Consider the following 22,757-nt stretch of genomic DNA (forward strand, 5'->3'; position numbering starts at 1 on the left):
GCTGTGAAGGTGTGCCATATCTCCTTACACTGCCCTTCCGGAACAGCTGATGCGCACTCCAAATTAAATTAAAAGTTCCAAGCCTTATTAAAAAACAAAACACACGTAATATTTTTAAATAAAGAATGGTTAACGATCATCATCTTCAGCAGCAACCTGTTTTTTGTGTCCACTGCAGGGCGAAGGCCTCTATCTGCGATTTCCAATTTCCCTTGTCTTGCACTAGGTGATTCCAATTTCCACCTGCAAATTTCCCAGTTCCATCACTTCACCTAGTTTTATGCCGTCCTCGACTGCGCTTCCCTTTTGTTAGCACCCAACGCAAATTTTTCTTACATATGAAAAATTATGCACTGTGTAACAGAAACCTGGGCAGCAAGTAAGGCTGGGTTACGCACCATCAGCATCATTGCAATTGCAGGTCTGTGAAAAGAGGCCTCTCAAAATAGGATTGCAACGTGTGCCAATGCCGCAATCTTTTTCACTGATATGCCATAATAAGTAGCCTTAACATGAGTGCCACAACCTAAAGTTATGTTCAATTTTGACTAAATAGGCGCTACTGCGTAAAAGTAAAATTTCTTCTCCTCGAAGGTATTAGCGCATAATTAGGGTGACAAGGATTGTTCATTGCGGGACTGAGAAGTCATGCATGGATTGTTCGTTGCAGGTAAAACATAAGGGGTACAATGGTGAAGATGACTATAAGCGAGGTACTTGCCAAGGTGAAAAAATGTATATATACCGAACTTCTTCCGGGCTGTACCGATGTGTCACAAGGAAGAAATGGCCAAAAGGTAAGCGTACTGACCAGATTATTACTACGTTTTGTGAATGGGACGCCGAATCATGATATGCACGGTCATTCGTGAACACAAGTCTGAGCTCGTCTATCCCACTCCTGTCTTTATGCAACAATTTTTTTTTATTTCGACATGACTATTTACTGAAGCTCTAGTGCAGGATTGCACAGCTCAAAACTAGCGTGGGCTAAAACCATTTTTTCTGGTAGCCACAAGAGCTGCACTGATGTCGAAAACGTTGCGCATCTTGTGCTTGCACAAAGGCCGTCTGGTATTGTCGCCCTCACTGCTGTCCTTAGCGTGCCTTGTAATATGACGTCGGTTGTTTAAGACCGAAGGGGACGGTTTAGATTTAAGAAAATATATGTGCACAGATGTAGTCGCTTGCCAAACTAGACGCCAGTTTTAAGGCATTCTTAACCATGTTAGATATTTCTGCTCATCAAAATTTCTTCGAAAAGAATGGCCAGTTTCTCTCCATGCCAGTTAGTTTGGTGAACATCACACTTATGCAAGCTAGCTCTTGTAGCACTGCGTAGTCGCAGTCTTTAAGGATCACAACGAAAACGTTGCGAAATAGTTGGTTGCACTTTTTTCATTTTCGAGTGGCATAAAATCCAGTTGGGATGCTACGAAAAAGGTTCTCAACTTGTTGCGAAACTTATTGCGATTTCTTTCTAAACTGCAGGAGCGTTCACTTCCAAGGATTGTGGCAATAGTCAATGCACAAATAAAACAAGAAAAGAAATACACACTACTATAAGCGCTGAAATGTGCCTTCCTTATGTTATTCTTTCTTTCTGTGGTGTTTAAAACGAGTCGTTGTCATGTAGAATCAACTAGCCCAGTGTTACTGAATTCTGAATTGAACTTCAAATTAAAAAAAAAATTTAAAAATCATTCAAGAAGACACCATCTCCATTTCAGCTCTGAAGTATTACACCGACACGAAACTTTGCGGCTTTCACTACAGGAGTAATTGAGAAGTCGCAATATCAGCATACGTGTACCGATATAGCGAGAAGGGCTGGTCACCAAATTGGTTAACCTATTAGAAGTTCTTTCAACCGTGTCGATGAAGAGCAGGGTGGTATTTTTATTAGCCTAGTACAATGGTTCGAACCCAATGTTACTACAACTCAACGTCCTTGATTGAAGCTTAGCCCCTATGTGCTGCAGCGTGAAAAAAATACTAAGAATGAAAAGAAAGCCATTCCCACCAAAATGAAGCATCTTCTTGCACGTGCTACTGCCACCTATCATTCAACAGAACTATGTTGGGAAAGTGCGTCTTCTATTGAACAATGAACGCCAGTATTGCAATCTTGGCGTTGGTAACTAGGCGAATTGACTGGTTGTGCGCGCATCTTTCTTTGTTGATCGCAAGGTAGGCGATCAACTAAGCGCCTACCGATGTTTCATAACGCAAGATACGTCATGGAATTTCACATAATCTTGTGTTCATATGTTTGAGAGTTCACGTCGTCTGTAGTGTTTGCCTACAAAATTGTCTTTTCCCTCCTCCTATGTCTATGATGTGACAAAGCACCAGCATGTCATACATGCCTAAACTCGGCTGCTGGCCGCTAAAAACCACCTGTCGGGCCGCATGTGGGCCTTCGACTGGATGTTGTGGAGGCCTGCTCTCATGCATTCAAGACTAAAAATTGGGCAAAATTCATTCTCCTTCTTTAGCGCTCAGTTTGCTTTATTTTTATTTTTTTGCGGATTAGCGCACAATCATTTACGCCGTGCACTCTCGTTTCACTGACTCCGGGCTGGTTCGCATTCGTGTAACTCTTAATTAGCCAATTCTCTCTCGCAAGAACATCCACCAATATCGGATATTTGTCTTTTCTGAAGGAACGAAGAGCCTCGTTTGTATTAGAAAACAACATATTGTTGCAAAAGAGCCAGAGTTGTTTATTTATGTATGTTCTGTGGCATTCCTTATGTAAGAAATGATGCTAGCAGCTGTAAGCCTGTTGTAAGCAAGGTATCATGGAAATCATTTTGTTCAAAAGTAGTAGACTGACATAGCATTTCTTTATTGTTTACGCATAAGAACACATTGGTTTAGTAATACTCAAGTGTATATTTTTCTACCGATGATTGTCATACTTACACTAGCTCCATGCTTCCGTGTTTAATGAGACAGTTCGCAAACATATGCAGCAGTTGTATTTAAAATTATTCAGTAACAACAGGAACTGGTAATCAACACGCAACAAAACGTTTTACCTTTGGTGACATTTTGTAGGTGTTCGTCATGTGCAGACGACGCCCAGGTGAGCTCCTAGTAAAAATTTTCTGGTGAAAAAAAGGTCTCGATCGCACTTCATAAAAAAGCATAAATGAGTCTGTCAATACAACTTAAGGGTAAATAAAGTGTTATGTTACAGAGCGTCTATTTCGTATATGTAGCTGCTGATGCCACAAGAAACAAATTAATGAAACGCACGTTATTGATGTCATACGTTGTCAGTACGGTGTGGTACGTTATTGATGTGACATGTTACTGAGGTATCGGCCAGAAACATGTATTGGTTATAAGGTTTCCCATGCTGTAGGTCATTGTGTTGTGATAAGAAGTCACGTTGTTACACGCAATTATTGTGTCTAAATAGTGTCAAAACTGTCTAATTTCAGAATATTGTACACTTTTCATGACACATCAGCTTTGCTCAGCTATAGCCTTGCACAACGCCGGGAGTGTTTATTGCGTGCAAGTATTACATGTACTTTGAAACTTGAACAAAAAAGTCGCAGTTTCACCTGAACGGCGAAACATCAATTGCGATAGCAAATTTACTAGTACAGTATACGGAGTAATGATAGTAGTTTTATGGGCTGCATAAACTTGGACACATTCGCTTACAAACTGAATTAAGAAGCCTGGTGTCAGCGTGCTCAAGCAAACATGAATAGATCACACTCAATGACCGTAGACGAGCATAGTCAAAACGCTGGCGTGAACGCACGCGGCAGGAGCAGTGACCGAAGGTTCTTGCGGTCTATCGCTTCAAGGGAAACTGAGCGGCGAAAGCAAAGCGCATAAAAAGGTCAGAGCCGTGTGGAGATCGCTTTGAAGATACGGTGCGTGCGGCAACCTGCAGCCGGGCAAAGTACAAGTACGCAGTTTCTAGCAGAGTATCGAAGCCGCGCACCCTCCCTCCCGCGCTGTCTTCCCTCTTTCATCCTTTCACTCCCGCTCGCAAGATACGCATTGAGTGCCGCAGCTAAACGTCGCCTCCCCTCCTTCCCTCCCATTCCCCCACGGCCTTTCGCATGACCGGGGACGTCGTGCTTGCTCTCCGCCGTGCGGTCGCTCTCCGTGAAAGCGCGCGTCGCTCGCGCGCTTTCACTCGCACACTATAAAAACAGTTGCGCCCTTTGGGGCGCATTTTTGCCACAGAACGATAATCATCATCTGACTTGCGTGGCTTTCCTTTCTTTAACACCGTGCGCCCGGCACTTCTCGGTCACGAACGACAAGAGCGTTATCAGCGTGACAGCGTTCTCGACAGGAAAGTAGCAAGTGCAGAGTTTTCAAGATAGGAAACGCAAGCAAGACAGATGCAAAAATGCACCCCAAAGGGTGCAACTGTTCTTAGAGTGCACATGCAGCATACGGCGCGCGGCGACGAGTTTATTGCTTTTGGACTTTATACCGAACCTCACGGCGACGACGATGGCGATGGTAGGAATGCACTGGGAGTGTCGATATAAGCAATAAAATTTAGAAAAGAGCTCAACTTGAAGTTCGCTAATAGAACTCTACCTGGTGAGGACGTATTGGTGAGCTAGTTGGTCATTATCGGTTCAATGGCAGCTCATTTCTTGAGACATAATGAACATGAAATCACACAAACATGCGGTTTAATGCTCGTCTACATAGCTTTCAACAAGGGTGCTACCATTGAATCAGTAATCATACGTGTAGTTCCATAGCTGCTTATAGCCTGGTATTGCATGCACAAAAAATCACATAGCTTAATGACTTAAGCAGTATGACAGGGAGCGGCTCCTAATAGATCTTTTGATGGAGCACAGTTTTGTAATTACTGATCAATTTGCTACGTTAGACTACATGTTCGAGCAATAAATTTGTTGATCATCTCATAAGAATGTCCATAATAAAAAAGACATGATTGGTGTCAAGATTATAGGTTAGGTTATGTTGACATGCATACTGTAGTAGACTGCTTCATAGTGCTGTAATGTTGCCCTTGACTTAATTCGTTAAATGTTGGTCAGTAGCATATTTAGCATTCTGAATTCGATTTAAGTATTGCCGTTGATTCAAAATGACTGAACAGAAACTCTGCAATCTGTTGTACAATAATTTGGTGTGAATGTAGAAAAACAGAAACGCAAGTATTGTCTCTTCCAGCGGGCAAAATATACTTACGTGGAGAGGAAAACCACATGTCAATGAAGGAAGAAAATTTATAGTCTCGCATAGTTTCCACACATATGACAGCACATTTAAAACATCTTAATATATGTTTCAGTGACCATGCATCCCTATATACAGTTATAGCTAATTATATCTGTTGAAAGAACACGCGTTCCGCTGCAACTTTTTTACTATTTGAGTGCACCTGCTCGTCGAATTAGGGATTGTGGCATTTGCAATTTCCACTCTTCTGCTCAGAAAGAATAACATCAATCACGCAGTAGCCTTACAACAGAGATTTCTCCAACCCGCGTGTTATCGTGGTAGCCAATATGGTACGTAATCAAAGTGCTCTACTGCACAAGTAATATTCAGCCTTTTTACAGTGATTTTTCAGCACTTGTGTGGCATTACAAGTTAAAGTGATCACCACAGTTTGATATTTTTGAAGGTCAGAGATGTTTGGTGGGCCAAGAACAAATAATTTTGCTAAAAAGAGCCCACCAGCAGTTCTTTTTTATTAAGGAACACCACTCTTTTCTTCCTACGTCCGTTCAAGTAATGTCGACGGAAGTGATACCACAATCGGTAGTCGTCAACAAGTGAAAGGATCCATGTAGGATATCTCGTTACCTTGTATCCTCGTTAGCTTGCATCCTCGTATAGGTTTCTTATAAGCAGATTTTTCATGGAGCACTTGAGCAGTATGACAGAGCGCGGCTCCTAATATATCTGTTGACGGAGCACCTCAGGTCTATCTTTAGAGATCCTTTTATCAGAAGTCACCTGGAAACTAAGTCTTGAAATGTGTCAGAAGTATGTCAGTGCCTGCAGGGGTAGCAATATATTTCAATAAACTGCACACGGAACATGCTGTAAGTAAAATCTTGACTCGAACAATATGCTTTGTGCCGTGGTGAGCAAATTGCCTTCTGTACCCAGCACTAGAGACCGTAGAGAACGTTTTCATGGAATGAGCGCTTACATCTATGGGGTTGTCCTTCAATTAAACTGTGAAAAGACCTTCAAATATATGCGCGAAGCATGACATTTATTCCTGTCAAAGAAACCACTGCGCCTGGAATTTTTAATGCTTGTCGGTCTCTAAAGCATATTGAGGTCAAGTACTAATATTTGAAATGCTGACCCCTAAAGCAATCAGTTTGCGCTTGCTTTGTTGAGAGCGACGTAATAATTGCAGATGTGTTGAAATATGATAGGGATACAGATGAAGCGCCTCATATATTATGTGTCCCGAAGCACTTGGAAGTAAATAGGTAAATGCAACCAATGTTACATAAGCTGGTGGATTATGTGTACATGTTACATTTGTAATTATAGTATATTAGTACATATATCTGTTAAAAGAGTGCGAATGTGATTGTATGCTTAGAGCATCGGCCTGTCGTCCAAAAAGGCTTGAGTTCGATCCTGGTATCGCAAAAGTTTTTCTTTGTTTTAATATAACTGAAATGATACCAGAGAAGAAGGTACCTAATGAATGCTGAGTGTCCGTAATTACGTAAAAAAGCGATCTGGCGTTAAAGTCACGAAAAGTCATGAGCGTGGTCGTGATTACGGTTTGTATGTGTATAGCTATGAGTGCAGTTATTAGTGGAAGGGTTAAGACCATACGCTGTGTGTTTTTGGTTCAGGAGTTATCAGAAGAAACATGGTAGCTTCTCTTTATTGGAACTGTGCATCGCTAATAATTTTTCCATGTTCTCTTCCAGCAGAAAACCGTTTGTGAGGAGACTAGCAGCACAATTACTTTAAATGAATTCCTCCATCTAGCTGAGGAAATGATGTTTCGCACGCTGGTAAAGATTAGTGTTATAAAACTACTGAAATTCGGCGGAGAGGAGGCCCGCTAGTACTACACGTTTTGTTTCACAGATGTCCCTCTTTCAGACTCAACGTGGAGATCATGTTGGCTATGCTTTCACATGTCGGAAGGGCACAAATACTCACTACGGATTTTTCGCGGTGGGCACTCGGTGTAAGGTAAGAAATAGTGGTTTTATCCATGAGATAAATATTGGAATGTTGTTCATCGGTTGATGAGGGAAGGAGCGTTTCCACTACTTAGACAAACATCAATTTGTTCATCGCGCTACATAAATATTTCTAAGCCCTGATAGGGGCTTCACAATGTGCTAAAGCTATAGGATAAGTAAAAACAAATATTTTGCTTAAGTAGATACGGGGTACCTGCGCAAATGCACGAGAATATTTGAAACAACTGCAGTGTTGCCCGAATAGAGAAATAGGAGTGAGATATTGCATGTATACGGTGCTTTAGCTTCGTCATGCTATGCTACTCCCAAGATAACATCCTGAATGAATTGAGGAGCCTGCGCTACTCACTTGCGAAATCTAGATCCTTATGGAGGTGAAATTATTGCTAACGGCAGCGAAGACGTTACGGTCATCCTAACTTACGTGCATAAGATTCCATAATAGCTAGGCTTTAAATGCGTAAGCGTTTGCATGCTTGCCCAACGAGGAAACCGCTCCGTCCGTCAAGTAAGAGAAACGCTTTCAAGATAAGGCTTGGCGCTGCAAGCAAATTGTCCTTTGTGCTGCCTGTTGCTTTAACCTGAACTAAGCGACCAGAATACAACACTCGGCGCACTGTGTCCGCATCGCAGATCAATTTCAAGAAAAGACCTGCGCGTCTCGCTTCAACGCTAACTAAGCAGCGAGAACACAGCGCGCACGAAGCTATCAGCACATGGCAAAATGTCTCCCCCTCGTGGATCGCTTTCAAGATTGGGCCCGAGTGGCCGCGCCATACGCTTCCGCCACCGGAGTAGCGTTGATCACGGTTCATAATGGTTCGACACGCATGGATAATGGCCAATACGCGCTCAATCCGCACATCCGCTCCGCAAGCATGCGGGCTGGGACGGAAAGGTACGTCCACACTAGCGACAAAAACGCGCGCGACACGCCGCGCGCGGCGAGCGATGCTGTCGCGCGCGGCAAGATTCAAGAAAAGCTGCAGCAACGCGCGGCAAACGCTCGAATGGATGCGAGACCCATTTTTTGCGGCAGCCGCAAAACGAGCACCAATCAGAAGCGAGCTGCGCAGTTGTGGCGCCACCTGTCGCACAAGCAAAGAATCATAATGCAGGGGCTCTGAGATCGAACAGTGACGCGCACGCTGTAAAATCTCAGAGGCCATGTCCAGTCGAGGAGGCTGTTTTTGTTAAGCCTTCCCACACCGCCACCGAGACGTCGACGAAGAATTCGCCTCGCAATGGAGGCGTTTTTGGAAACCGTTCGCGGATATGCGTGCCTCTATGACAAATCGAACGTCGATTTTAAGGACAAGGAGCTGTGTGCCAACCGCTGGCACATGCGGGAATGCAGAGTGTGCGCCTGGCTCTCAGTGTTCCTGTACCGCCATACAGGGCGCACCCAAAACTTTCTCGTCCGCTTTCTGGCACGTCGACGTTGCACAAGTTAAAGAACAAATAAGCTTTATAGTGTTCACAGTCACCTGTAGCTCCACGTCCATATCCGACATGGCTGAGCGTGGCCGGCAGTGGCGCAAAGAAACACAGACACTTCCAATGGAACACGAAACCGGCAGAACGGAGAGCGCGTTGTCACGAGAAGTATCGAATGGAACAAGACAACACGGCACTCCACGCGCCGTTGCCGCGTGCCGCAAAATGCGAGTGTGGACTTGCCTGCGTGACTCGGCCGCGCGGGCGCTTGCCGCGTGCGGCGTGTCGCGCGCGTTTTAGCCGCTAGTGTGGACGTACCTGAAGCCTACCCGATCGTCTGGACGGGCAGACGCAACTTTGCCATCCGCATGCCTGCTCGTCTCTCATTGGCTGGTACGAGGCGGACGGCGTAGGACGTCATCACGGCAAACATGGCGCTTGCTCGAAGCGAAGCGAAGCGGTGACGCCAGGCCTAGGCTACAGCCGCGTCAGAAACAGTCTATTTTGCTCGTTCTTGTGATTCTTACTAGAGTTATCCAGCACCCACGAAGATAGTCGTTGAGAGAAGCAAGCCGGTGTACCCTCCCAGGCTTCACCAGTGCGGGCGATCGCCGACAGAATCAGACGGAGCGGAGGACGTGTGTTGTGCTTGCGCGAGCGTCGGAAGAAATATTTCAAGCCGTCGACTTCGTGATTTCTTGTGCCGTGCTTCGCGTGTGAATTGCAAACGAGAAGGCCATCACATGCCCGTGTATTCTGAGTATACAGCACATATTCAGGGCGTGGCGAAGTGAAAAGTGTCCGATCGGCGCACCCAGCGTACGCGACTTGTATGTGTTCTGTGTATGCAGTTTGTTGCCGCGAAGTGGTGAAGGCCAGTCCTTTACAACCTTTAGAAGTGATGACAAGATCAGTAGCGATAAGATTTGTTTCCTCGTTATCGCTGTCATTCCTCGTGTTCTATACTGCGTGAGCCGTTTTGCCGCCTGCGATGCGCCGTGGTGACCGCGACGTTCGAGCCGGTTCGACCTCTGTTGTTGCTGTTACGTAGTGTTCGCAAGCTACAAATCGGGATATATATATATATGTTTCGCAGTGGTACTAGGCGTAAAAGTGCTCGTTTTATGTGATGTGCGTATGCTAAGAAGTGAACTGTGCATAAGTGTTGCAGATCGCGTTTTCTTGCGTAGTACCCCGAGAGAGAAGCCCTATCACACCGACCTTTCTGCTTCGTACATGTGTCGTAGTTGCAAAAGTTGTTACGGCACTTTTTAAGATGCTTCTATCGGTTAGGGTAATTTAGGGAACATCATAATAGTTACATACGTCAAGTCATACTGTGCTGTCCTGAAATGTGGATGCGTCTGAGTACTAATGCTATGAATGCAAATTTCTATCAGCCTTGATTTGTATCATGTGGGCAGTGTTGTGAATATCAGGAATTTCTAGATTGCATGAAGTAAATAGCTTTATATTTTGTGATGCAAGTGGCTTGCATACCCAAGAATGCTAACTGCTTGGTTTTTGCTGGTGACTAAGCGGAGTCTGTGAAGAAACCAGTGCTATTGTAGATGAATATGGTATGAATGAGTACTGGATACTTCCTTATGATTAAGTACAAACTTACGTTCCCTGACAAAATACATTATACATGCAAAAATTAGGACTGAACACAGGTATGGTGATACATTCTGCTAGCAGCCAGCAGAATCGTATGCGAGAAATTTTCCCAGAGTTCTTCGTCACTGGATAGCTATGGTCACGTGAGTAATGCAGGCAGAATAAGCTAAACGAAAGTTTGCCGTTACTGCGTGCATCCACCCTATTTCGTTCTCTGATTCGTGTCACCTGTTTTGGCACAAGCCTTCAGTTTAATGCGAAAATTATTTATCACAGGGACCAGCATTATCTGACTAGGAAGTGCTATATTTTTTTATCCTGTTGTTTGTTCTGCCCACAGTCATTAGCAAATAATCTGTGTTAAACTGACTTGAGCCTGCAAAGTATGTCCATTAGGTGTTCTTCCGGTGCATTTTCATCTAGCTGTAAGCGTACTGCTATCTATTATTCGTGGATGTAGGATGTTGGACACTATGAGTGGCCATCTCGGTGATCTCTATGTTGCACAGGCCATGCTTCCACTCATTAACTGAACATTTTTCAGCTTCGCTGCCAGACTATGGAAAGAGGTGCCTCACCTTATCATTCTTAAGCATTTTCATGGCCACAGTGCATTGCGCCTGAGAGTTAAGCTGCTATCACAATAAAAAGGGTGCCTATTGGCTGTCATGAGAATATTCTAAACAGATATTTTACAATTATGTCAGCATTAGATATGTGATTGAAGACAGCCAATGAGGATGAATTGGTGGCAAAATGTTCCAAGTGACTCTGCCGGCAGAATATTTGCTCCATATGTTAGATTAGCCGCAATGTTTTGGTCAGGGTGCTGCATTTTTTTTGCACAAGTGTACTACCCAGGCAGATAAGATATTGGCAAACCATCAATTTTAGTCATACACATGGACACTTCTTTATTTTGTCATATTTTGGACATGGTAGCCAAGCCCAGCTATATATATGTGTATATATATATATATATATATATATATATATATATATATATATATATATTAGCAACATCAGCTTAACGTATGCACGCAGTTGAGTTGCTGCATGTGACAAAAGAAATCATTGCGAAACTAATAGTGTATAATCCAGTAAAAAAACTTATTCGTATTTACGTATTGATTGTGTAAATTGTGCTGTTCATTTTGTGCACACAGTAACACGTAAACACAAATTGTATGCGTACATTGCGTTTACATGCATGTGTGTGAATAAAACAGCACAACTCCTAATATCAAGACATGTCACTACAACTTGACCCTATGAAAGAAACTCTATATGGTACTCAGCTGGTCTTATTTATATATTATCACGTGATGTGGTTACATTTCTTACCTGTATGTAAATCAGTTTATGAACTGTATCTGCTGCATGTGAGAATGCATATTTTAGGCCAATGACAGTATCTGAGCCAGCAGCTTTTTATTTATCCTTTGCCATCACTTATTAGAGGGGTCTTGTTGATTACGCCGTTTAAACAACTCGTATAAAGTTCTGTGTTTAGTATACCAGCACTGAAATACTGAACACAGCTACACTACTTTGTACACTAGTGAGAGAATTCCACTGATCATCGTTCTGTCACATGTTGTTCTTCAATCATAAATGGTGACTGCATTTGGTGTCATGAGTTCTAGGCTCATTTTCCCTTGGGCCTTTCGATGAAGTGAAATCTATCAAACAGTGAATTTAGTGGAAAGCTACCACTGAACCAATAGCTCCAAGACCAATTCTTGCATGCTTTTATCCAATCAGATTATGTGCGGAAACTATGTATGATACATTACTTCAGCTACACCAATAATCACGCAGCTTAAGCTGCTACATATAGTTAAGTCATTGATATAGGCAGATGAAGATGTACTTATGCAACTGTCACTCATCACTTGAAATGGGAAGGACCCAAACCTTTGTGAGCTTATCGTATTGCAACCGTATGACAGCACAAGAGGGAAATAAGCTGTACAATAGTGCCACCATCTCAGCTGGCTTGTCATGATGCTCTTGCCTGTTGGTTTCTTGTTTATATTTAATAGCCTTTCTATGTTATGAATTCACAGCTTTCATAACAGTTACTGCACTAATGAAGGCACTGCACACGTGCCCCTACTGAAGGAGGTATCTGTACACGTAGAGCAGAGAGAATTTATGGGTAAGTAAAAATATACAGGTGTAAATTCGTCAAATAAAGTATTTTCACATTAGAAGATATTCCACCGGCAATCAATGCACATTCAGAACATGCATTAAGTGCCATGTGAGAAAAATGCAGACGTGTGGTGCCGAAAACCTGCTTGCCTTTTGAATATTGATGTGAAGAAAAATTCCAGTCTGTACTTTGGCCTTCTGTGTCGGAGGGTAGAATGTCAAAGTAGAAGTGAAAAACGGGTGTTGTATGCAGCAGTTCATTATATATATGCTACTCAAGTTGCACCAAACAGCTATCAACGTGCAAAGCAATGGAAAAGTGACCGTGTCAATGTCTGACGCATTAAAAATCTGTTGCACTGATCATTTTGAACTGTAAATGTGAAATGCATGCTGTATTCAGCTACAAATAGTGCATATATATATGCACCACAAAGAGCGGATGTGACAAAAAATTCTGTGCACCTGAGTGTTATATTGCTTGTAGTGCAGTGCTATGGTGCATTTCATAGTGTCTCAGTTCACTTAATACACTTTCGAATTTACAGATTGCTTCACATGTTTACAGCTAAAAACCACAGATGAAACCTCGGGAAACTACTTGCATTATGACTGAGAGGTCACAACACGAGTATTTGTGTAGTGTCCTTCCTGTTCAGTGATGTGGATTTTCACTATAAATGTAAAATGTCACACCAGCAAAGCCGAGCAATCACCCTTACATTTCAAACGAATTTTTGAATGCTAGGCAGTTATGCTGATAAGCACATTTTGCCAGCAAATCTGCACCACTTTAATTTAAGTGCGATGGAAAGGGATGTTTGTGCATAGCCAAGCTGTTCTGGTGTGCCTGCAGGAATACAGCAGTGCCTGGTGGCACCGTATAGTTCAGGCGTAATAGTGAACAACTAGTAAAAAAGTCGATTGATACTAAGCTGACCCATATGTAGGAGCATTATATTACCTAAGCCACACGCAAAGTTGCTTTCAGTGTACTGAAAAACCACAGTTTTCATTTGCCAAGTTATTTTACTGCACAAACACACAGCGCTACAATAAAGTCTGTACATACCCACCGGGGTGGCTCAGTCAGCTAAGGCGTTGCGCTGCTGAGCCCGAGGTCGCGGGATCGAATCCCGGCCCCGGCGGCCGCATTTCGATGGAGGCGAAATGCAAAAACGCCCGTGTGCTTGCGTTGTAGTGCACGTTAAAGAACCCCAGGTGGTCGAAATTATTCCGGAGCCCTCCACTACGGCGTGCCTCATAATCAGAACTGGTTTTGGCACGTAAAACCCCAGAAAGAAGAAAGAAGAAGAAGAAGAAGAATAAAGTCTGTACAATGGTGAGCAATGCAGCAAGCAATAACAGATTACTTGTGATGTGCGGATTTGAATACTACATGTGAATGCATACCCAATTCACCAGTATTGTTTTCTTCTGGAACGATTTTACGTTTGGTACAGAGGCTGAGCCACTGTGGCCTCCTGACTACATATTTCAGTGATCTCTTTCACGGTGCTCATGGGGGTACCATTCATTTGGCTACTTGAATAGTGAATAGATAGATAATGTAGCGCACCAATCTTGCACTTTTATGCAGAACACGTCGCGCATTATTCACAAAGCTGAACCAAAATAACTATTTGTTGGTTTGTTACGAAAATAAAAAATGGCAATAAATGTTTCCTCCCTTTTTGTGCGGGCCTGTCTTCCACCATATGAGTCTTCAATTCATTGTCATGTACATGTTAAAGCAGCTACTAATTAAGAAAGACAAAAACAAAACCAATTACTACGTCACATACCTTTTCACACGAGTGATCACTGAGCTCACTCCGAAGCTATGTCATTTAATAATCTTGGTTTGCTGTCAAATAAAATACAGGTACTGGCCAACTGTTTGTTATGGTATGCATTTTCTCATTTTCCTAAAATCTGGCTGTGCATCAGCTAACTAGGTTGTTGCTACATAAATACATAGACAACGCGTAGCCCATTCCCAACTCACTAAAATAACCTTAGTAGAGCTTACAATAGTTAACTTATCATGTACATCCTGTGTGAACTTATTTTTCACATATAGAGTGATCGAAATAGAACACGCATGTATGATGCTGACTGTATCAAACAGTCTCAAATCGATCATCTTTGTCTGCTGCCATGGCTGAGAGAGGTAGCATGCCTATCATGGTACTGCTTAATTTTTGTGCACTTTGGTAATGTGTTTTACATTGTGTAAATGCTGAATTAGTATAAGTGCAGTATAATAGGTAATGAAAAGGCGGATGAGTTAGCCCGCAAAGCACATGATTACATAAAATTTATAAAGTGTTTTTCACTAAAAGTGATGCTTCAGCTTTGGCGAGCCGATATGTACTCAATGAGCGGCATAGAAGGTAGTCTTCAACTTGAGGTAATTGAAAGTTTTTGTTCTGCATCAACACAGAACTCCAATCAAGGCTGCCACAATGTCTACCACGGCATCTGGAGACCCTGTTTCACCGGCTTCAACTGACTGTTGCATACATGAACTATCTTCTTTTTGCAATGGCCAGTCCACAAACCCATGTTGTGCCAACTACATGTGGCGCCGTGCAATCTCTAGAGCACATCTAGCTTGAGTGCCAAGCTTAAGGAGACGAGCGACATCGATGTAAAATGAACATGGAAAAGCTCGACAAAGGCCCCCTGACATTGACATGGGTGTTGGGTTCCTGGCCTTGCCCATCAAAACAGCACTAAGGCCTCGACTTATTGCTTTAATGTATTGAGGTTTGCTGTCTAAACTAAGACTCACGCTCATCGTCTCATCAGGACTGTGATCTTATTTTCTTTTGCATTGGCCGTCTACCTTCATTACCTCGAACACTTACTCTACTGCTGATAACATGACACGAGCTGCATGTTTTTTTTTTTCGTTTTTCTTCTGCTTACCCTTTTCTAGGGCCTTACTTCTCCTTCGTCCCATTCACTGCAGAGTAGCATGTATGCGAAAATATGCTTGCTGAACACAATGAATTTTCAATAAAGAGCTTTCTCTCTAAGTAGTAAAGGGGCAACAAATTGGCCACCCAGGCTGATAAGAAAGAATGTAATTATTTGATTTCACTCGAAATAAGTTGTCTTATCAGCAATATAAATTATTATTAGCTTTCAAATAAATAGTCTGCTTGAAAACATCTCATGAGTAATGTGTCTGCGAAAGGTGACCACTATACGTACAGTCTGTTTCACACTTAGGGGAAAACTCGGAGCGCCTGTTTTCCCCTAAGTGTGAAACAGACTGTACATATTGCTTTTATGCCTGTCCTAATGAATTGTACACCTGCTGCTTAACCTTCAATTCCTTGCTGCGTCAAGTTAAGCACTTATGCACAACCTTTTTACACACTGCGAGAACTTCATCCATGACTGAGCCAATCTAAGGTTTTATTTTGTTTGGAAAGCTTACAAGCAGCAAGTATTTAATTTCTGAGAGACACGTTTTATGCCGTGCTTCGTCCTTGGTGGTTTTATATATGCAAAAAAAGAAATGAAAAGGCACTTCATGAATCCAAGTGCTTTTTAAGCACTCCTAAAATTGGCAGAGTGAAAAAAAGCATGAACAAGCAAATGCAAGCATTTCCTTGCACAGTCGTAATACTGTATGACGAAACTGATTCTTTATTGGGCGAACCTGTGCCCACAAAAGCAAGTTACACTGGAAGCACAACGATAGCGGCGAACACAGTCGGCGATCGTCGAAAATCTGATCAGCGGCGAAACGCGTCGGCTTTTATGCATGAGCCATCGAAGGTTCCAGATTATTCCCTGGCGACCACTAGTCTCCCAGGAAGTTCTAGACAATTCGCGTCGGTCATACAATCAGATTACGTAAGCGTCGGTGACAACAGACAACGGATAGAAGCATCGATAACGTTCGAGAAACTACCGAAACATGCAGGCGTGTCCTGCGCTTAGCGATAAGGTTTAACATTTCTTAGTCGGTGAAAAGCGGTCAACGGTGAAAGATAAACATGCACACGTGTCAATATCAGCAAGGTGTAATCGGAGCCTCACACGCGTGGTGAATAGTAAAGAGGGGTGTCGTGTCGACTACGCAGCTGTATTGCGCAAGAGTTGTGCGTGTGTTCTGTTTTCTTGCAAACTGTCACTAACACTACAGAAACAGCGCCATCGCACCGAACACGGGGATTTTGGTCGAATCGCTCGGCGATACTATCGCTTTCGCGTAACGTAGAACGCGGCACGTTGGATGATTCGAGAGGTTTTGCTCAACCAGCCAAGGCAGCGCGCAATGACAGTGATCGTCCGAGGATACGTGCCATGTTGCGACATGATGTGATTGCAATACATTTTTAAAAGGTGGCGCAGATAAGATGACTGTGCGGTGTTTCGAACAAGGATGACGGCGCCAATTGCAACACATGCGGCTACAGAACAGAATGTGACAGCCTAGAGTCGCATTTTCGCTGTGACGCGGAAACTTCAAGTCGCATCTGCAAAAATATGACAGCGTCGTCTGCTGTCAAAGGTAGTTGCCAACCTTGAACATTTTGCTCCGCCGAATGGTTGCCAGCTGTCAACAAATCGCGTCGTCCAATCGGAGTGCGCGTGCAATCCGCTCGTGCGGATGCAGCGTACGACGAATTTTTCGACACGATCCGCCTTTTGGCCTTCCGCCCTGGTCCACAAGAGGGCGGAGGCGTGCGGAGCGGATGTGCGGATTGAACGCGTATGGGCCATAAGGCGCCAAAGAGCGATAATGGCTATGGTGATCCGCAACATCATCAATGGACATAAAGCCGCCGCCTGCAGTACTTTGCATGCGCCATCAATTTACCTTGGGGCGCCGTCCGCAGCAGATCGTGTCGCCGCAGCGCTGTCATTTATACTTGTCGGATGAAGTTTCACAACATTGATAATGACGCCGAGCTGCGTGGAGACGAGCAAATTGCACAATGCTGGGCACAATGCAGTACTTGACACAATGCTTTTTCGGCGTGAAATTTTATCCCCCCCCCCCGGCAAAAAAAAATACCCGCCCTATTGTAGTAAGTTTAAAGCGCCAATGAAGACGAGAAGACAAGAAACACAGACAGGCGCTTACTTCCAACTCAGTTTAATGCGGAAAACCGCAGTTTCTATACATGTTTCTAGAAAATGTTTTGCGCTTTAAACTTATTAGACTATGAAATACCAGCCAACCCAAACTGCCACCACCCTTTAGGCATGATTCCAACGCCGTTTTAGCGGCTTTATGGAAATCATTGCTGTGGCTCATTGGTTCGCAATTGGAACGCCATAAACTAAAAATCACATTCTGTTAAACTTTGCAACGTCTCTTGCACTGCATGGGTCTATTCGCGACGCATACGATGCAATGAGAAACAGCATTATGTTCTAAAAGAAGCGTCTATTTACGTAAACACTGATTTCGGCGACGCCATGAAGGAATTTTGCCTAGAAGGGTACTTATAGTTAGCCATCTCGCATTGTAGCTTAAAGCATTTTTCAGTGACACTCTAAAGTGTGTATCAGCTGGGCTGGTCTAGTGGACACACAGAAATAATCTTGAAATTTTCTACGAAGTTCCAAGCAAGGTATTCTTAGGCATGAAAAGTTAACAATTGCCCGAAAAATATCACAAAAGCTGGCAGCCCGTACGAAGCAGGTGGCAAAAAGAGGGCACTTTGCACGGACTTTGTAATGGAGGCCCTTCCAACATGTCAGGAACATTCGCTGCAGAGGAAATGGGTTTTAAAGGCGCATGAGAAATGGTGTGCGCCATGATGGCGCACAGCCCGGTTTCCAACGACATAGCGCAGCGGACTAAGCATGCCCTAGAACGGTTCAATTGCAAGCTGCCAACAATTGTCAAATCAGGGTTTGTGGTTAGTGTAACTACCAAGTGGCCAACAAGGAGTATCGCAAATGGTGGTTAGTTTTAGAGAAACCTCTACTACGCCTTTCATGGTTCCTGGGGACACTGCCGGTCTTTGGCAAGGTGGACACGAATGTGCATTTTGTATCAGCGAGTGTGAATAGCTCACTGGTTGTTGTGGACCTTCAAGGGTCCAGAACAACCAGTGAACAACCAATGATGAAACAAACGGATACGAATAAAGGAATGATTTAGGTTAAGACAATGAGCTTGAAGTGATTCTTCTCGACAATAGTTCAAGAAACCTGACAGGTGTTCATCGTGTTGGCCCGCATAGATATTATTGCTGAGTGCTTCGTTTTCCTTTCGCGTCAAATAAAAACCGAGCACATCGTGCGCACATTTTGGTGTCTCTTTCTTGTCGCTGCGTATTAAGGTAGCACACAAAGTGAAGAAATATACGTGCACGCACTCAGTACCCCGGCCTTTCGAAAGAACAAACGAAGCATGCTGTCAAAAGAAGTTCTTAGAACCCCATTGACGCCAATGAAGGCTCAGAGGTTGGCGTCGCACAACGATTAATTAGGAATATCGGCTTAGTTCCTGCAGTGACGATGAAAATCGTGCACTGTCCTTGACAGTAGCACGCTTCCCGACCATGCGGCTAGCGCGCGCAGCCGTTGCAGTCGACGCGGTTCAAGATAACGCACCTCGACCGTCTGCGCCTGCACGAGCTGCTGCCGGCACCCGACTCCAGCGCTCGCCGCATCGCGATGCAATGCACTCTGACATTTCCCCTAAGTGTGAAACAGACTGTACATATGCTTTCCTGGCGAGAGTAACGCAAACGGAAAGCCGTCTATGGTGACGACGGAGGCCTCGTCATCTTGGACGTCGAGAGCGTCTCTTGGCACTTCGAGTCGTATTCTGTAGGGTCAGAATTAACACGACTTCTTGGAAATGTCTCGAATCTCCTGCTTCTCCATGAATAAGGCCATGATCTCCAACAGTGTTTTCACTGTCGGGCAAAATCACGTCATTGGATAGAAAATACCGTAGGAAAACTGAAGACGGAAGTGAGCATGTCTCCGTCAGATCACTTCCTCCGATTTAGAGGATTGCTAATACTAACAGGCTCAGCTCTCGGAGCTGCACACGTTAGTTGCTTAGGAGCTGCGCCCGTTTTGGACTCCAACTAAAGGTCCAGGGTTTGTAGATTTTTAGAAAATCGCGGTCACGCCAACGCCGAAAACTACGCCGGATTTTCCGCCTCATGAGCCATTGAATTCTTTCGCAATATTAAAATGGCAGGTCTACCGTAAAGAGTATATTGGCCGCCGGATGGAGTGAACCAACTGCGAAGCACGACATTGCGTTTAAGCGCCATCTTCTCAAGGATTCTGGACTTGTAGCAGATGTGAAGAAGACGGCGTGAACGATCGTTAAGTGCTCGCCCCCCCCCCAAAAAAAATATATTCGCGCTTTTAATTGCCTATTTTAATGTTCTTCCGCCAGTTACTAGATGAGCAGAAAGTTGTGATATATAGACAGATTATTATTGAAAAAATAAGGCTGGTGTCTCTCTTCTCGCGTTTTTATCGATTTATAGAGTGGCACCAAAGGCGCCCAACATTCTCACTTCATGTAATAATCTTTTTAGTCCAAGAACAATAAACATCTTGATACTCATACTCACAATTCTCTGGAGCTGTTCGATACTGAGGCTTTCGATATCGTTTACAGAATGTATAGTCCGTGTTTTTCAGCATCTCGTCGAAGGAGAAACATATGTAAATGGTACGTTCGTACAAGAGAACAGTGACAAAGTCCTTTGCAAGCAAAGCCAACTTCCCCCAGCCTGTCAATACATCAAGTTCTGAAAGTTCATCAACGTGGAAGATCCAATGCTGCAAATCGCTCCTGCGAATAAACGCCTAGAACTGTCGGTAGTTTTATCCCTGAACAATATATCTAGACGTTCCGGGGTTAACTCTTCCTCAATTTACTGTACTGCTGCAGGTCTGCTTAAACCAACGGAATAGACCATAGATTTAATGAAACCGGCGGAAACCAGTGATGAGGACAGTATTGAAACGCCTGCAAACTGTAAATCATTTTGTGCAAAGCCTCGTTCTTGGACGTAAATACATGAGTAGTCACAGCTTTTTTTGTAATGTTTTAATGATACTTCTTTTTTATATGGAGCGTATTTTACTACCAACACAATCACACATCGCTGACTAAAGCTAATAAGGATCGAGAACATCTGGAGAATAGAAGATGGCTAACGTTGAAGTTTCTTTTGCAAGAATATAACGTACTATATGAAGTGCCACTATGTGGACATAAAGGCATGCGGCAGTAAAGCAGCACACTTTGAAAGCCAACAGGTTACATTGTGCTAAATTGCTGTATTATTTCGAAAACGAGGTTTCGTCTTTGCAGGCGCTATATACTGGGTGTTTCAGCGAACACTTTCAAAAACTTTTAAACGTTGCCTGTGGCAGATAGCACAATTCTTTATGAGCTGGTCTACTCGAAGAGGCGGAGATACATGGACAAAAAATTCAAATGCATAAACGAATAATTAACAAAAATTCACTAAGTATGTTTTTAACTAACCCTGTGGCCCATATTGCAATTTACAAATCATAGCCGTGGAGCTTCCAAGGAACGAATTCTCGGGATGACACCAGTTACGAGATATTAATTGTCGGACTTTGCGGATAAATGCAGCGGCGTTCCAGTTACTGTTGTGCTTCAATGCATAAAACGTCGTCGTGTTAAGAAAGTAACTGGAACGTTAATGTATTTCTCTGCAAATTTCGGGATTATTACATCGAAACTAGTGCCCTCCTGAGAAATTCCAAGTGGATCCGCCTTGCGAACTGCACGGTAGAATTTGTAAAGTGCAATATGGGCCGGGCCATAAGGTAGTTAGTTTAAAACTGAATTAGTGAATTCTCATAATTAGTCCAAGATGCATTTCAGTTTTATGTGCGAGTAATGTCCGCCTCTTCAAGTAGATCAGCTCATAAGCAAGAATTGTGCTATCTGAGACAGGGAACCTTTAAATACTTTGAAAGTGTTCGCTGAAACACCCTATATATAAAAAGGGATATGTGAACCCGCTATCTCAGTACGTAGACAATGTCAGAATTGACTAGAATGGTTTCGGAAAGGATAGGAAGGAAGATCTTGCAAGAATCAATATAATGCATTACCCTACGCAGAGGAAGGGCAGGTAAGCGTCCCACCTCTAAAGCGGCAGAAGATTCTGAAAAAATAAAAGATTATAAAGTGCATTTTTTTTCTTTTTTGTATATAGCGGATGTTTCACCTGACTTGGAAAAACTTTAAAAATATGCAAATGCTACGTAGCTGAACAGAACCAAGATAATTTAGTTTGCCGTCGCTGGGCGATACTCAGATAAATTTTTTTACATCCCGCAAAATTTCATAATTTCTCCTAATATTCAACTTCTCAATAATATAATTACAGGCAAAATGTCAACGAGAAAAGTGTTGAGGAACATCACAAACACACGATACAGATTTATGTTGCTCAATACGTGCTACATAAGTGTGTTTCTGGGCGTGAACGATGCCCGCGAATACACTGAAAGTGTCTCGAGTGGACAGTGGCGCGGCAATTTTGTGTGTATTTGCGGGCGTCTTTCAAGCTCGGAAAAACACCTTTATGTAGCACGTATTGAGCAACAGAAAGCTGCATCGGGCGCTTTTCATGATGCTCAGCAATTTTCTTGTTGACACACTTAATCTAATTAAAATATTGAGAACTTGAATATTCATTTAAGACTAATCATCTAATTAGGTGGACTGCAAAAATAATCTGAGTATCTCCAACAGACGGCAAAAAAGATTACCTTGTTTCTGTTCAGCTACGTGGCATTTGCAAATGTTAAAAGTTTGACTTAAGTGAAACACCCTGTATGCACATACAGCTGTGCAACAGCAATGATGAATTCTACAACCAGACATAACACTAACAAGATAACGGAAACACATGCCCTCTATAGCAACAAAAGACAAAGACGACGAGAATATATTACAAATAGTACAGGTCGTACTAAGTTACACAAACCCTACGGAACTTTAACGACGGCGAGGGGCATTATATCTGTGTCATCCAAGAAGCGTTGAAGTTAGAAAAAAATATTGCATTTTCTATCATATACCTAGAAGTGCTAACGTTAACGAACTCAGTGACGTTTCCGGGGAGCGTATTTCTATTTGCGCCCCCGTACAGCGCTCGACCGCTGGCGCCACGCTGCGCCGCTCGCGCGTACCGCGTTTCTAGGTGGTTGCTTTCACAGAGGGCGCTCGAACGCAATCATATTGTTCGCATGCTTGCTAACTTTGCAAGTGTGGCTGTATGGCTGAGTGGTTACGGCGCTCGCTTCGGGATACCGCGTACG

General features: G+C 43.3%; 1 long non-coding RNA gene across 1 annotated transcript; it reads left to right on the top strand.

Moving 5' to 3' along the window:
- Positions 1 to 675: 675 nt before the first annotated feature.
- Positions 676 to 20,263, top strand: LOC125944833 (uncharacterized). The gene is made up of 3 exons (XR_007466539.1): positions 676 to 797; positions 7,114 to 7,206; positions 20,085 to 20,263. It is a non-coding gene; the product is annotated as an uncharacterized LOC125944833 (long non-coding RNA).
- Positions 20,264 to 22,757: the final 2,494 nt, after the last annotated feature.

This window comes from Dermacentor silvarum, chromosome 4 (genome assembly GCF_013339745.2).
Source record: "Dermacentor silvarum isolate Dsil-2018 chromosome 4, BIME_Dsil_1.4, whole genome shotgun sequence".
NCBI lineage: Eukaryota > Metazoa > Arthropoda > Arachnida > Ixodida > Ixodidae > Dermacentor > Dermacentor silvarum.